Source organism: Panthera onca, chromosome D1 (assembly GCF_046562875.1).
Source record: "Panthera onca isolate mPanOnc1 chromosome D1, mPanOnc1 haplotype 2, whole genome shotgun sequence".
Lineage (NCBI taxonomy): Eukaryota > Metazoa > Chordata > Mammalia > Carnivora > Felidae > Panthera > Panthera onca.
In genome coordinates, this window is record NC_138348.1 from 33,723,234 (window position 1) to 33,739,012 (window position 15,779).

General features: G+C 37.2%; 1 pseudogene; it reads right to left on the reverse strand.

The window, feature by feature from the left end:
• Positions 1–1,227: 1,227 nt before the first annotated feature.
• LOC132661568 (spliceosome-associated protein CWC15 homolog pseudogene) lies at positions 1,228–2,040 on the reverse strand (annotated as a pseudogene).
• Between the last annotated feature and the right edge of the window lie 13,739 nt (positions 2,041–15,779).

The window sequence follows — 15,779 nt, forward strand, 5'->3', positions numbered from 1 at the left end:
TGTACAATCCATGGTAAGCAGGGCAATTTATCTCTGCTTGGAAACAGAAAATTAACAGTACACAAATTGATCAGTAAATAAGATAATTCCAGATCATGAAAAAGATATAGAGAAAACAGGGCAACATGAAAAGAAATATGTAGGCCAGGAGAGAAGCAGCATTAAATAGACTGGTCAAGGAGGGCTTCTTCCAGATGACATTTGACCAGGAACTGAATGACAAAAGGAGCTAAGTAGATGAAGATTTGGGATAAGATCTGTTTCAGGCAAAGAGAACAGGTAGTACAAAGGCTTGAGGTGGCATTCAATCTGGCATGTTCTAGGAACAGGAAGAAGTTCACACAGCTAGAATATACTGAAGGGTGGGTTTGGGACATGAGGCTCAAAAAGGAACAAATGACAAAACCATGTAGCTCCTTGTAGACATGGCAAGCAATGTGGATTATTATAAGTGAAATGGAAACCTTCTAGAGGATTTCAAACAGGAAGATGACATAATGTGATTTTAACTGTTAAAAGATAAATTTGGTTACTGCATGAAGAATGGGTAATAGTGGAAACAGAGAGGCAAGTTAAGAGCCCAATAATAAAAGTAATGGTAACTTGGACCAGAGAGATAATAGCCATAAAATTATTGTAATACTCCAGGCAAGAAATAATGAAGACTAAGTTTAGGGCAGAAACAGTGGTGACAGAGAGGTGGACTTTAGCTGAAGATGGATGTAATAAGTTGAATCAATTGTACTTTTGACTAATTAGATGTGGAAATGGGGTAAGAGAATGAAGAAGTTAAGCTATCAGGTAACTTGTGTAGGTAGTTGAATGGAAGAGATTACTAACCGTTGTAAAAAATAAGAAGAAGAGCATGTTGGTATCTGAGAAGGCTGATTAACAGCTCCATTTTGGACATATGGATTTTAAGGTACCTTAGGACAAGCAGATGAAGTTGTATGGTAGGCAGTTGCATCTGAAGTTCAGGAAAAGACAAAGATTGGAAATACTAATTTTAAAAACATTAGCATATTAACGTAAAAGCATAACTGTGGGTCTAAGAAAAGGCCAACTGGCCTTAATACTGTGTCATGTGTACACTGAAGATGAATGGTGATAGGTGATACTTAAATTTGGTCTCTCTTCAACTATGGGCGATATATACACACTTACATGTACATCCTGTTCTCATGCACATCTTTTTTTTTTTTCGTTTACATTTTACAGTCTTTAAGCACATAAAACTGTACTATTTAATATATTTCTCCATGAACTTTTTGTGAAATTCAGCTCGCAGTGTATCATTTACAAATCTTTTGTCTTTCTTCTGATCATCTACACCTTTTGCACAGTTCTTGAAAACAACATCATCATCCCACCTTCTTTTAACTTTGAAGTTGGCCTGAGGCTGGGATGGGCCAGTGAGATTAAGGAGAGGGTTTCCACTCAATATGTTTTCCATACGTATTCTTTCTTCTTCAGCTTTTTGTTCTTGTTCCTTCCTGGCCTGCTCTTTAGCTCTTTCTTTTTTAATTTTTTCTAGCTCTGCAAGAAGAGCTGCAGTATCATCATCATCACTCTCCTCTTCAAAATCTTCATCTTCATCTTCCTCATCTGTTAGAGGATCATCTGCATCAAGGTTGGCAGCAGGAATCTGGTCTAACCGAGGTTTCTTTGACACGGATGAGGAGGTTGTATATTCTTGTGTTGGACGATCTCTATTTTTTTCTCTGGCGGCAGCTCGCTCTCTCTCCTCCAGCTCTCTCCTGAAGTCACGGTTGCAAACCTCTTCAGGGGCATCCTGAGTGGTTTGTCTATATTTTATCTTTGTATGAGAAGGTAGGTCTCTACCTGAATACTGCTTTGAGAGTTGGCTGAAATCACCTTCTCCTTTTCCTCTCCCCCGTCTCGCAGGTTCAAAAGTTGGCCTAGCTGCTGTTGCCATCTTTTATGCTACTACCCTCCTGCCGCTCACGTCGGCCGGGGTCTAATGCTGCAGCCTCCGGAAATCATACAGACACCGTTACGACTCGCACCTCCCAGGAGCCTCTGCCTCATTCACATCTTTTAAAGTTACCATGGACATGAGACTAGCAGCCTTTTGTAATCAAAATGCCAAGAAAATTCTGAACTTTCTTAGGAAAGTAATGAGGACAAAGAGAAAATATGATTTTTTCCTCAGGAAAAACTATGCTGCATGGACAACTGGAATATTGTATGTAGGCTAATTGATGACATCTTTAGGATATTGGGAGATGAATGGATTCTAAAGAAAGTCTTATTCTAAAAATATATCTTGACTATTACTGGAAGACAAGGAAAATTAGGCTCAGAGATCAATGGGTTGAACCAAAATTACATAACAAGAAAATGATAGTGTGGAGAGTAAGATCCAAATCTCCTGGTTCCTTATGTATAGCTTTTTAAAATATATATATAAATCATATAAAACTGCTGGAGCAAAAGGCTGGAAAATCTAGCTTATAAGTTCAGGATAAAATAATTAGACTTCTAGTTTGGAACAACCTAAGAGGTAATGGCCAAGATTATGAAATAATACTGGGTTTGATAGGATAGGATCAGATACTGGACTGTGGGGCATAAACTACTACCCAAGGGAATGTTGTGAACAAAGGAGGATATAACTAGTCAAATTTCCTTTACAGCTGTTCTCACATCCCTGTTTTCTACTGCAATGTCTTATCCTTCTGGTTCTTGATACTCAACCTCCGTCATGCAACATGAATCTTGACGTGTCCCAGAGTCATTTCCTGTTTTGGGCTTTACTATTGACCTAAGACTTTAGTCTCAGAATAGGGACCAAAGATTTTACTGGTTTGCCTGGGTTGACTTTTCAGAACCTCTGGATTCTTCATTATCTCCAAATTCTATCCTCAATAGTAAAGGTCAAACATTAAGTTTCAAAATTCTAAGATACAGGGGACTAAAGGGTACTCTGTGAAACCCAGAAAAGATCAATTTAGGTCAATTTAAAGACCTTGCAAATTTTATTTGCTTTATCATTATTCATGATATAGAAAGCAATTTTTGTACATTATCATGAAGACACAGTAAGATACTAAGTGACTTCATGTAGCTTTACCTAAACAGCTCTGCATGAACAATCACAAGGAATAAAAGTAAAAGAAAAAAATTAAGATGAATAATTCTAGAAGAATTGCTATGTGCCAGTCACCATGCAAATCACTTTCATATACATCATCTAATTTAGTGTCAGCAAATATATAAAAACATTACTATTCTTACTTTATTAATGAGGAAACTGAGGCTCGAAAGTTAAGTGACTAGTCTGAGATCTACAGCAAGTTATCCCTAAATGATGCAGGAAACAGAATATCTGGAAGGATCCAGAACAGAGTGGAGTTGGATGAATGATGTAAAGAAGAGAAGGCCAACAAATAACCTAAATATAACAGTATGAGGATATACAGACACTAGTGCTCAGATGTTCTCCATATTTGTTGATGTCAGAAAAGGGAAATTAGCTAAGTTTAACTTAGGATACTAGTGTCCAATAGAAGGCTGGATTTGCTAGCAGATGGGTCTGCAAGATACTAGAGTGAGTAAGAGATGTTGTGAACTCTTTACATTCTCTCAAAGGAGTTACTTTAAATAATTTTTAAAATGTTTTCTTTATTTATGAGGGAGAGAGAGAAAGAGACAGCATGAGTGGGGGGAAGGACAGAGTGTGTGTGGGGAGGAACACAGAGGAACCAAAGCTGGCTCTACACTGACGTCAGTGACTGTGGGCTCAAACTCACAAACCGTGAGATCACGACCTGAGATGAAGTCAGACGCTCAATTGACTGTGCCACCTAGGTGCCCCATCAAAAGGAGTTACTTTAGATGTTCATCTTTTTTCAGAAGAGAAGATATTTTATACATGTGATTATATGAAATATATGGATGTTCATTCAACAATTTTTTAAAATAATATGCTAGCTGCTATGCTCAGTAGGTCTGTGGATAGATTGTTGAACATGACAGATTGGGCCTCAGTCCTCCCATCAGATAATTCAATAAGCAGTAATCATGAAGGGTGCAGGGAAACAAGTGGGGTGCTGAGGGAGTATCTGATCTAGCCTACCTTTAATCAGGGTATGCTTCCAAAAAAAGTTCTGTCTAAACTGAGACCTGAAGGATGAATATTATCCAGGAAGAGAAGAGCAGAAGTATTTCAGAATTAAAACCAAGTGCAACGTGGGAATTGTGTGGCTTCTCACAAACCCTTCCAGGGGTGGAATTTCGTAAATCAGTCAATTGCTTAGGTCCCTCATGTTGTCATAATGTTCCTGAAATCACTGCCTTCTTTATGGTTTCTGGGTAAGCCACTGACACACTCTAAGTTTCCCATGTGATGAGTGAGAATCTGGGGAGTGTCCCTCCAGTGTGCAATGTGGAGCTGACGTAAACCCACGGGAGCGAGTGATGAAATGGGCAACCCGGGGTGTGGACTCAGATGGCCTGGGTACAAGGACTGGCTGTGCCAGATACTAACTTGATGATCCGAGAAAAAAAAATCCCTAAAACTCAGCAGCCAAAGAACAGTGACATGAAGATGAGCAGAGACAGAATGCTATTCCCTGACAACAAAAATGAGGAATTTCATTCCAGCTAAGAGGAAAATGTATTCCTCTAAATTGTTTTCAAACTTTATTGGCATCCCACTCCCCTGGGCTTGTTAAAACAGATTGTTGCGCCCCATCCCCAGAGGTGCCAATCCAGGAGGTCTAGGGTGTTAATTCTGGAGCATTACCATTTCTACCAAGTTCCCTGGTACACTGATGCTGCTGGTCCAGGGATTACACCTTAAGAACCGCCATTGTAATGTTGCCCATTAACCAATCTTCAGCCTGTTGCTTACTAAACCAGCAAATCCAACACTTTCTTCAGTTCCCATTAACTCTTCCTCTCAGATAACCTCAACTACCAACAGAAAATGCTGCAGTGTGAAGATACAAGCAAGCGGATTGTTAACCATTTTAAAATGCCAGCCTCTATTCTAAGAGGCTATTTTGGCTGAGGTCTTCCATTTGGTCATTTTTAAAGTAAAAGGAGTAATGGAATATACCATCAGAAGCTCCAAAGGAGTTAAAACTACTACTGAGTACAAGTCTTATTTTCATTAAGAGCAAGGACGTCACTTAGGATTATTTTCTTGAGAATTTAAATGCCAACAAATGCAGCAGTATTTGAAAGGGTATCTTATCCCCACCTTGGCTGCTTTTTAATGTCATCTGACAATTTCCACTTTGCACAAGGTGAGCATTCACAAGCCTACATTTCTTCACTAAATTACTTTTTCTTTCTTGCACTTGTTTTTTCTTCCATCCTGGAAGAGTGACTCCCAAAAAGAGTTACTTTTCAGATGACACCATTAAAAAGTATGGGCATAAAAATCAAAACCTTAGGCATAAATCATCAATTGCTAATTCTCCATTTGAAACAAGTATATTCTCAACATGAGTACAATCTATGTTGATGCAACGTAGCATTAGGATAACATCAATGAATGTAGGAAAGGACTGGGTCTGAAAGCACAGTATCTTCATCCTTGCCTTTTCTAGTAGCTTCAAGTTGACCTGCATCCTCCTAAAATTTGGAAGACGTGACTGATGACCACACATCAGAGAGAGGATCAGTTGAGAGATATAGACATAGCTTGACATGTACTATGTAGAAGAAGGTTATCTCATTGTACTCAGGAGGCCTTGAAGCATTTTTACAGGCCATGTAGGCAGATTTGGAACTCTAACTCAGTACCCCAGGCTCCTAATCATACTGCCTCCTGAGTTTCTTAAGTGTCTCTCAATACTTATTTCAATGTCTTTTGCTCTGCTTAACACCATTTTCCAGGGCTTTCCTCATTTTCCTGCCTTGCCCCACCTAATAATGTGATTACTTTTAATAACTGCTTCAAAACTTCAAAGGTTTTCAACCATTTTTATAGGGAACTCACAAAATTTAACAGCTTTCAAGACCTAGTAAAATTAATCTTTATTGGCCTGTAAGCCCTACGTAGAGTTTTCCTAAACTGTGCCTGTCAGCAAATCAGTCTCTTACTTCAGATATCTGACTTGAACCTGCAACTATCTACTTTCTCATTCTTCCATTCTCAGTGCCCAACAGCCACCAGGGTTTCTAGACTTCTCTTCTGCTATAATAAACAGTGCACACTGTCTCTTGTCTCCAGGAGATAAGACCGCATGCTTCAATAACAAACTGTAACTGTTGTTCGAAGTGACTGTTCAAAGTGAGAAACTCTTCATCATGGACAAGGGGGAAGATGAAGAAAACATTCCAAGGATTAAAGAAGACCTCAGCCCAGAGCAGGAGGACTAATATTATAGCAAAGACTATTTTCAGTGTGACTTGATTAACCACTGAAGAGAGGAGCAAGTTTGGAGAGGAGCATAGTAATTCCTTAGTGCTTATTTAATTTGAGACCTCTAACAACTCCCAGAGTCATGGTGGGTCACATCCATTTTAATAGAAGTTTTTACACTCACCTAGCTTCTTCTTCCCTATATTCACCTTGGGGTACACAACATGCAGACATTCCTCTGATGGAATTAAATGCCATATTTAGTGGTCAGTTAAGTCCACCATACACACTCACAAAGAGTGATATTCTAATAAATAAATAAATATATTTTTAGTATACTTGACACACAATGTTACATTAGTTTCAAGTGTATAGCATTAGTGATTCAACAAGTCTATACTTCATGCTGTGCTCACCACCAGTGTAGTTACCATCTGTCCCAATACATCACTATTACAATATCATTGACTACATTCCTCATGCTGTGCCTTTTGTCCCTGTGACTTATTTATTCCATAACTGGAAGCCTGTATCTCCCACTCTCTTTCACCCGTTTTGCCCATTCCCCCACCCCTAATCAATAAATCCTGATAATGTAATTTACTTATTATCATAATAGCCTTGGTTATCCTTAAAGTTTATTTATTCATTTATCTTTTAGTAATCTGTATACCCAATGTGGGGCTCGAACTCACAACCCCAAGGTCAAGAGTCACATGCTCTTCTGACTGAGCCAGAGAGGAGCCAGAGAGGTGCCCTTATCTTAATAACAGCTTAAAATCAGTAGTAAATCAGTAACAAACAAAAACTTCTGGCCTTATTTATGGGAAAACCTGAAATATGTATAACAATGAACAATTTACAAAGTTTGTCTTGCATATGCTACTCTAATTGATGTCCATCACAATCTAACACATGAGAAGAGATTATGACTCCCATTTTAAAGATAGGAAAGTTTTAATGAGTTACCCAAGCTCACACATTTAGTTCATGACAGGTAAAGGTCTTAAAAACATGTGTCTTTTTTTGAGCTTTTATGCTTACAATATGTACAAAACTATTAGAAGCATGCAGCTAAAATGGCTATATTCTCTTGGTTTCCATAACAATATAATGTCTTTTTTTCTTCTTTTTAATTTGATATTGTCTTCTCTGTATCTTTACCACTTCATCATCCTGTGCTCAACTACTAAATATTGGAATTCCTCAGAGTTCAGGCTTACCCTGTATTCCCACCTCCCCTCGTACTGTGTGAATTACTTCATCCATTCACATGGATTTAAAACTCTATCTCTATGCCAACAATACATGAGTATGTTATTTCTACAATATTCTTCTGAGTCAAGATGCAACTCTGTTCTTAAAACTCTACATGGTAGTGCAAGTTTAATGGGCCAAACGTTGATCTCCAAGCTCTTGTTTTCTACCCACTTGCCACCTTTTCACAGAAACTTGTTTCTCAGCCAGTCTCTCATTCAGGACACCATATAACCAGATATTCAGGCCTCAAACCAAGACACTTTCTGTGACATCTTCACCTTTTCACTTCCTACATCCACTCAATAAATAAGTCCTCTTGATGGTATATCACCCAAACAGGTCTCAATTCTGTCCGCTTCCCAACATTCTCACCATTAATGTAGTCTAAATCAGCAATAGCAGCTTTTTTCAACTTGCTCCCTTGAGTCTAATTAAATGAATGTATATATATTGTCTTTTAAATGTCTTTTAATGTCTTTTAAACATGGAAATTAGATCATGTCACTTATACTCTGCTTATGATCTTTTGATGGCTTCCTTTTAGCTGCTAGACAAATTATTGACATAATTTATAAGGTCCTTCTCTTATTAGCTATCGTCCAAATCTTATCTCATGGCTCTTCCCTCCCTCCTTCACTCTACTTCTGCACATTGGCCTTCCCTCAGTTGCTCTAATGTGTCAGCCTCTTTAATGCCTCAGAGCCTTTCTGCGTGCTCCCTTCCTGTGTTGTCCAGTCACTCACATCTCATCATTCTTCAGTTTGCAGCTTAAGTGTCATTTACGCAGAATGGGCTGACTCTCCCGATTTAAATTAAGTCCTTATTTTATACACTTTCAAGCATCCTATTCTTATCTTTACTAGTACTTATCACAGTTTTAAATTATTTAAGTCTTAATGTGATTATCTGTTTATTTAAAAAAAATCTTAGTAGGCTATAACATTCATGGAAGCTCATGGGCTCTCCTCTGCACAGTATTCCTGGTGGAATATACATTGATATTATTTATAATTGAACAAATAAGTTGAACAAGATTTTATAACTTATTGAATACTGAGCTGGAAGTCAAAACCCTTAGTATCTAGTTCTTATCTTGAAGCCAATAGGCCCTATGATCTCTCTTCCTCTCTGGGTGCCGTGGTTTCCTCATGTGCATAAAGAAGAGGTGAGAGTCTTTGTTTTCTAAATTTCATTTCATCTATAAACTTCCCTATATCTATTGCACAGGCAAAAATACATCTAGCAACCATGATTGGGGCCTCAGAACACATTGAATAGGTCTCCAAGAGAAGGGAAAACGTTATTTATTTGTACCATCATGACATTTATGCCAGTTGTGTTGCTATTTTTGCATATTTAGAAGCAAATTTAGGATTGTATCTTCTGACTCTGCCTTGCTCTTTTGCAAGAAATTTTAATGAGATAGTTACACTTAGTAATCACAAACTGGATTTGTATGTGTGTGCGTGTGTGTGTGTGTGTGTGTGTGTGTGAGAGATAGGGTGTGAGGGTGTGATGTCGTCTAGGTCTCCACTTCAAAGGGCATCTTGGCCCAATAGGATAAAATTCATTCAGAGATTTAAGTTTATCATCAATCTAGTCTATGTCTTCCTTTCTTTGTATGTAAAGTCATTGGCCATCAAGTTAATTGAGATCATAAAAATTATAAAATAATCCAAATGCTTATTTTGTAAGCCGTTAGTGATCCCAGCAAGGAGGAATCTGTCATGTTGATTTTTTTATTAGACTCTGTCTGGAAGACAATACAATGAAACAGACATCCTCATCTTTATAAGTACATATTCAAACAAGTCAACACCACTCAGAAGACAAAACACTCCTTCCAAATTACCAGTGTTTATCTTCCACTGTGTTTCCATTCCTACATATGGTATCTTCTCTCCGACCCAAATCTTGTTTTTTTTTTTAAAAAAAAATTTTTATTATAGATCACAGATGTTGGGCTAGTAGGTTTATAAACTAGTCCTTACTTATGGCTTTAAAATCAGTTCCACATTTATAGGACACTTTTGGAATCGTGTATGAATTCAAATATTTATGATTGCTGCTAACCTCAGAATTAAATGTCGCCTTCCCCTTAGAGCACGAGGAGGCATTTTTTCATTAGATCCTGGAAACTAACTGGCTCAACTCCCCAAGAAGCTTGGGATCATTTATCCTAGAATTATCTGGTAGTTGAGAAAACTAACATAGACATTGGGAAAGCCAGCCTTCCCACAGAAAGAAAGAGTAATGAGCAATGAATGGCATGCCTCTGGCTCTGTAACTGAACCATTTAGGCTTATCTCCAAAAGTTCAAGTTACATACATGATATTTTTCCTCTTTCCGCTGTGTTTAGGACCTGGGTAAAGGAGTAGGTGTCTTTTCACCTGTGTTGGAATAGTTTCAGAATAAGACGTGTTATGGTGAGTTTTTACGGACTGTGTGTGACTTCCATTTATTTTATTGTCTTGCTACATTTCCTTTATAAAGGTTTTGTTGTTGTTGTTGTTGTTGTTGCTGTTTGGTTTTTGGTTTTTGGGTTTTTTTAAAAAACCCATTATTCTTGGTTGAGAACTTAAGTGCTTTCACATCTGCTATGTCATCTCTTTCAACTACTTTTCTCATGTACTTGGAATAAATGATATGCCTGTGGACCCACAACCAGTAAAGTAGTAGAGCCAGGAATTAACCAAGACTTCTCAGGTCTGGAGACCGAATGTGAATAAGCACCACTCAGTGCACCAGGGCATGCTTTCATACAATTCACAGGGCCAAATTAGAGTCAAGAGTTGTCTGACTGATAAAGTTTGCACAGACAATAAATAATTGACATAAACCTATCTTAAAATTTTTGCAAAAAATACATGTATTACTGCAGGTGAAAAGAAATTAAAAAAGAAATTGATAATACATAAATTTCACACTTAGCTTTCATGGTAAATATATAAGTTTTTCTTTGAAAAATCTTAAATTCCAGGGGCACCTGGGTGGCTCAGTAGGTTGAGTGTCCGACTTTGGTTCGGGTTCAGCTCATGGTTCTGAGCTCCGCATTGGGCTCTGTGCTGACAGCTCAGAACCTGGAGCCTGCTTCAGATTCTGTCTCCCTCTCTCTGCCCCTAACGCACTTGCATTCTGTCTCCATCTCTCTCAGAAATAAATGAACATTAAAAAATTTTTTAAATCTTAAATTTGATATGTACTAAGAAGCAGTATGGCATAATAATACTTGTTGGTGTAGATTCTGAAGCCCAACTGCTGAGTGAGTGTCCTGACTGACACTTACCAGCTTGGCCAAGTTACTTAGGATCTCTGTGTTTCAGCTTCCTCACCTATAAAATAGAGCTAATAATAGTACCTACCTGACAGGTGGTTTGGAGAATTAAATGAATTATGCTACCCTTAGACATTACTTAAGCAAGTTCTGGCCCATTGTAAGACCTCAATGAATGCTAACTGAGGTTGTAATGGGAATATTACCAAAATGCTTTGGATACACAAAAGAGGAAATATTTTTTTTCTTCCTAGAAAGGTCAAAAAGGCTTTTTCTCCTCTTCAATGCTCTTCCTTCACCTTTTCTCTGCCTGCCCACTCACTTTTGTCCCTCAAAATCCACTCAGATGTCATTTTTTTCTGCAGAGCCTTCTGATCTCCCTCTCTTCTTTACCAGAAGGAACCACTCTATTCTTTATGCTACTTCTGGATTCTGTATCTCACCACCATCCATTGAATGGTTTTTATTTGCTTTACCTTTCATTCTCAGCTTTGGTGAAAATGATACTTTGCACTGAATATTTAAGATTATCTTTTGAACATTCTAGGAACTTAAAGTATAATAAAGAAAAAATACAGAGGAAAAGGACAGATGAATCACAAAAAGAAAGAATACACAAAGAAAGAAATGGTTATTTTTTTCAGTAAATGAAGTTAAGAAAGCTGGATAACCATTTTGAAAAAAATTGAGAATCTCACATCACAACTTAAAGTAAAATAAACCTCATTATGAATTTAAGAATGTAATATTTGTACTGAAAAATAAAATGCAAGTAAATATCTTATTAGGAGCTCAGGAACAAAATTTTTCTAAGTTTACAACAAAGGAAGAAACTATTTTAAATTGCAATTGTTAGAATAATAGGTATCATTTCTATATAGCAAGAAAAGATGAAAAAACTATATTAAAGATGTGAGCTGGAAAGATATTTTCAACAAATACAATAAAATGAGCATTAATAACCTTGACTTACAATAAACGATTTAAAATAAATAAGAACAGACAAACTCATATACAAAATCAATAAATAACATATTAAATAGTTTTTAAAATAATAAATATTAATCTCTAATAAAGGTATTTAATCAAGTGTGTAATCAAATATATAAAATTTATCCACGTTGAGATGTCAATGTAAAAGAATTTAAATGAGTATCTTGTTTTTTGTGTTTTTTTTTAAAGAGTAAAGTTCATCTTTGGCATGAGTATGACCAAACAGGTCTTCCACAAATTGTAAATGGGGATGTAAATTGATACATCTTTTTGGACAATAATTTGATAATAGTTTAAGAAAATGTTTCAAAAATGTTCATTCACCTTGAGGCATCACCTTCACTTCTAGAACTTATACTAAGGAAATAATCAGATTTGTGTGAAAATATGAATGTACAAGGACAACAGCACAGCATTCTCTTTATGGTGCTGTCATCCATAAGCAACTTTAGAATAAATTCTAGAGTACCCATATATTTGTTTGTGTTCATCTACATGCCAATAAATACAGGCCTTAATGGCTTTTAATGGCTGCTAACAAAGTATTGCAAATTTTAAAAGCTGTTATGAAAATATCTCATTTATTATGATCAAATGTTAGTAAGAAATTTATATATATATGTTGGGGTAGAAGAAGGGAGTTTGTATAGAAGTGTGAAAAGGTACATAAAGATTATGTGTATAGTGGTATTGTGATTTTTATCTTCTTCTCTTTATGTGTATATAAGACCGTGTTGTCTAGAATAAATTTGCAGTGCATTTATAATTGGAACATATCATTATTATGAAAAAAGGACAATATTGCCCAATAACCAAGTGGATTTATACACCCATGCACATGCACACACATGCACACACACACACACACACACACACACACACACACACTTCTGTAGTTTCCAATGGCATTAACTAAATACTTGGAAACGGTCATTTAAAGACCTCCTCCTGTGTAATTAGAAACACAGCTGCCCAGGCTTGCACAAAAATAATTCTAGACTCCAGATTATGTTTTCCTATTTTTCTTTCCCTTCTTAATTTTCTAACGTCTAAAAAAACCCCAAAACACCATGAATTATTAGATCATGAAAAAATTACCAGGGGGAATGGACCATTTTTAAAATCTTCATTTTTTATAAATAATTTGTTTTAGGACCTCAACATTCAAAACACTCATGATTTACAGTTTAGAATGCCAGATCTATTTCCCATGGAATGCCAGATACATTTTCCAGATGTGTTGTTTATGAGGCTAGATTATTTATCACAGGTGTCAGGATTTTTTTCCTCTTTAAAATTCTCTAATTAGCCCAAGAGGAAAGAGGAAACGTGTGTAATTCATTTGAGAAACAGGATATAGAAGCAACATAAGCTGCTCAGTTTTAGGACATATTTTCTTTTTTTTTTCTTTTTTTTTTCTTTTTATTTTTTAACGTTTATTTATTTTTGAGACAGAGAGAAACACAGCATGAACGGAGGAGGGGCAGAGAGAGCGGACAGGGGCAGACAGAATCGGAAGCAGGCTCCAGGCTCTGAGCCATCAGCCCAGAGCCCGATGCGGGGCTCGAACTCGCTAACCGCGAGATCGTGACCTGAGCTGAAGTCGGACGCCCAACCGACTGAGCCACCCAGGCGCCCCAGGACAGATTTTCTATCAGCTGCCAGTAATTGACACCTAACATGAACACGTATCATATAAACAAATAATAGCAGAGATCTAGCTGCTATTGAGACAACATCTTTACCTTTATTTACACTGTTCATCAAGTACTAGCTATCCTTTTAATATTTAAATCACGTGTCTTCTCTATTTTTTTGCTGAAAAACAACTTTCTGTTCCTCGCTAGTAATTTTCCTTTAGATAACGATGTTGATTTTGTTACTGTGGCTCATGGTAGTGACAACCACCACCATTAAAACAATCACAGTATTTATTAAATACTTATTTCAGGAGAAACACAGCAATTCTATCATATTTTTTCCATTTTAAAGATAAGGATACTTACTGATAAAAAATGTCTAGGTAATAATTAGTGGAGATAGAAATCAAGCTCAAGTTTGTCTAATCCTGGTTTAACCCTGATGTGATCCTGTTGTCTTTGCCAATGCATTCTGGAATGGAGAAAACATATTTATTTTAAGCAAAAATACAATGTAAATGTAAAATGCCTTTTTGTACCGCCTAGTATATTCTTGGTTTTACAGTCCCATTTTCTTCCAGGTGTTTTTCAAGATGTCTCACGAATCCTTATATACCTACACATACCAGGAGTAGAGACAGATTGCACAAAAGGTGACAGGTACACTTAATACATAAAACACCAACCTTGAAATAAAATGATGCCCAGGTACTGTAGGGCTTTTGCTACAAGTAGGTTACTGCCTACCTTACATGAGGGAGACTTTTTGACTTTTCTCCTTTCTTGGTTCGAAGAAGTAACTACCACCTGTGAAATGCCTATAGGCAGGGCCCCGTGGTGAGAAACTGCAACTCCAGGAGTTGAGTGCAGCCTTCATCCAATAGCCCACAAAAACTGGGAACCTTGGACCTACAACCACAAAGACATGAATTCTGCCAACAACCTGAGGAAGCTTGGAAGAGGATCTTTTCTCACTGATGCCTCTGGTGAGGCCCCAGCCAGGCAGACACCTTGATTGCAGCCTTGTGAGAACCTGACCAGAGCACCCAATTAAGCCATGCCTGGACTCCTGATACATGGAACTGGAGGCAATAAAATGTGTGTTCTTTTAACTGAGTTTATGGCTGTGTGTTACACCGCATAAGAAACCTAATACAGGCCCTGTCAATTTGCATTTTACTTATCCATGCATGCAAATGATGGCTCACATAATTCCAGTGGATAACCTGTTAGATGAAAGGGAAGTAAATCTACCAGAATGATTTTCTCAGTCATTGGCTTAAATTTACAAAGAGGTTGGCTTTTTTGTTTGTTTGTTTGCTTGTTTGTTTGTTTTGGGAGGGGGGTCAAGGAAAACTAGCTTCAATTTTTTAAACAGGAACAGAGATACCTTTTCTATGACTTATGAATTATTAATTGCACTTCTTCATTTCATCTTATGATATGGCCTCATGAATTTTTAAGTCTGTCTCTGAAGTGTTTTATAAGCTACGTTATGTGAAAAGTCTACTATTTGTAAGCTTTGGGAAAAGCAGAAATGCATCTTTCTAGGTTTTTTTTAGTCTTTATTTATTTTTGAGAGAGAATGTCAGAGTGTGAGCAGGGGAGGAGCAGAGATAGAAGGAGACACAGAATCCAAAGCAGGCTCCAGGCTCCGAGCTGTCAATACAGAGCCTGACATGGGGCTTGAACCCACGAACCATGAGATGATGACCTGAGCCGAAGTCAGACGCTCAACTGAGTCACCCAAGCACCCCACATCTTTCTAGTTTTTAAGGACACTAATTCTGATTAAATAATCTCCATATAAAATTATATATGGGATATATATATATTTTTTCATATTCTATGGGTATGAAATGAAAAGAATTCTGTAATTTGTAAATCAGTTCATGCAGGCATAGGGTTTTTAATGTTTAAATCTTTTATATTAAAAAATTATAAGAAGAAGTTCTTTTCTTGGGACTGCTATTTGAACAGCTTTAATGATCCTGGGTTTCTCTTAGGGCCCTCACATTGTGGATCTTACAGAGACTCTAAAGGTGTTTTGTGGGGTTTCTGGTTGGGGAGAGGTGAGGGAGTTCATATTCTGAGTGAAAGCAGAGATTAAACAGCCAAGATAAAAGCATTTGAAACGGATACATATGTAAGCATTCTTGCTTTCATCCCTCTGGTTTCAGGAGAAATTCCCCTACTTTTTTTCCGAAAAAGTATCCTTTTCCCCATTATCTGGTTTCTAGAAACTTCCATCTAGTTTTGATCTGCTACTTACCG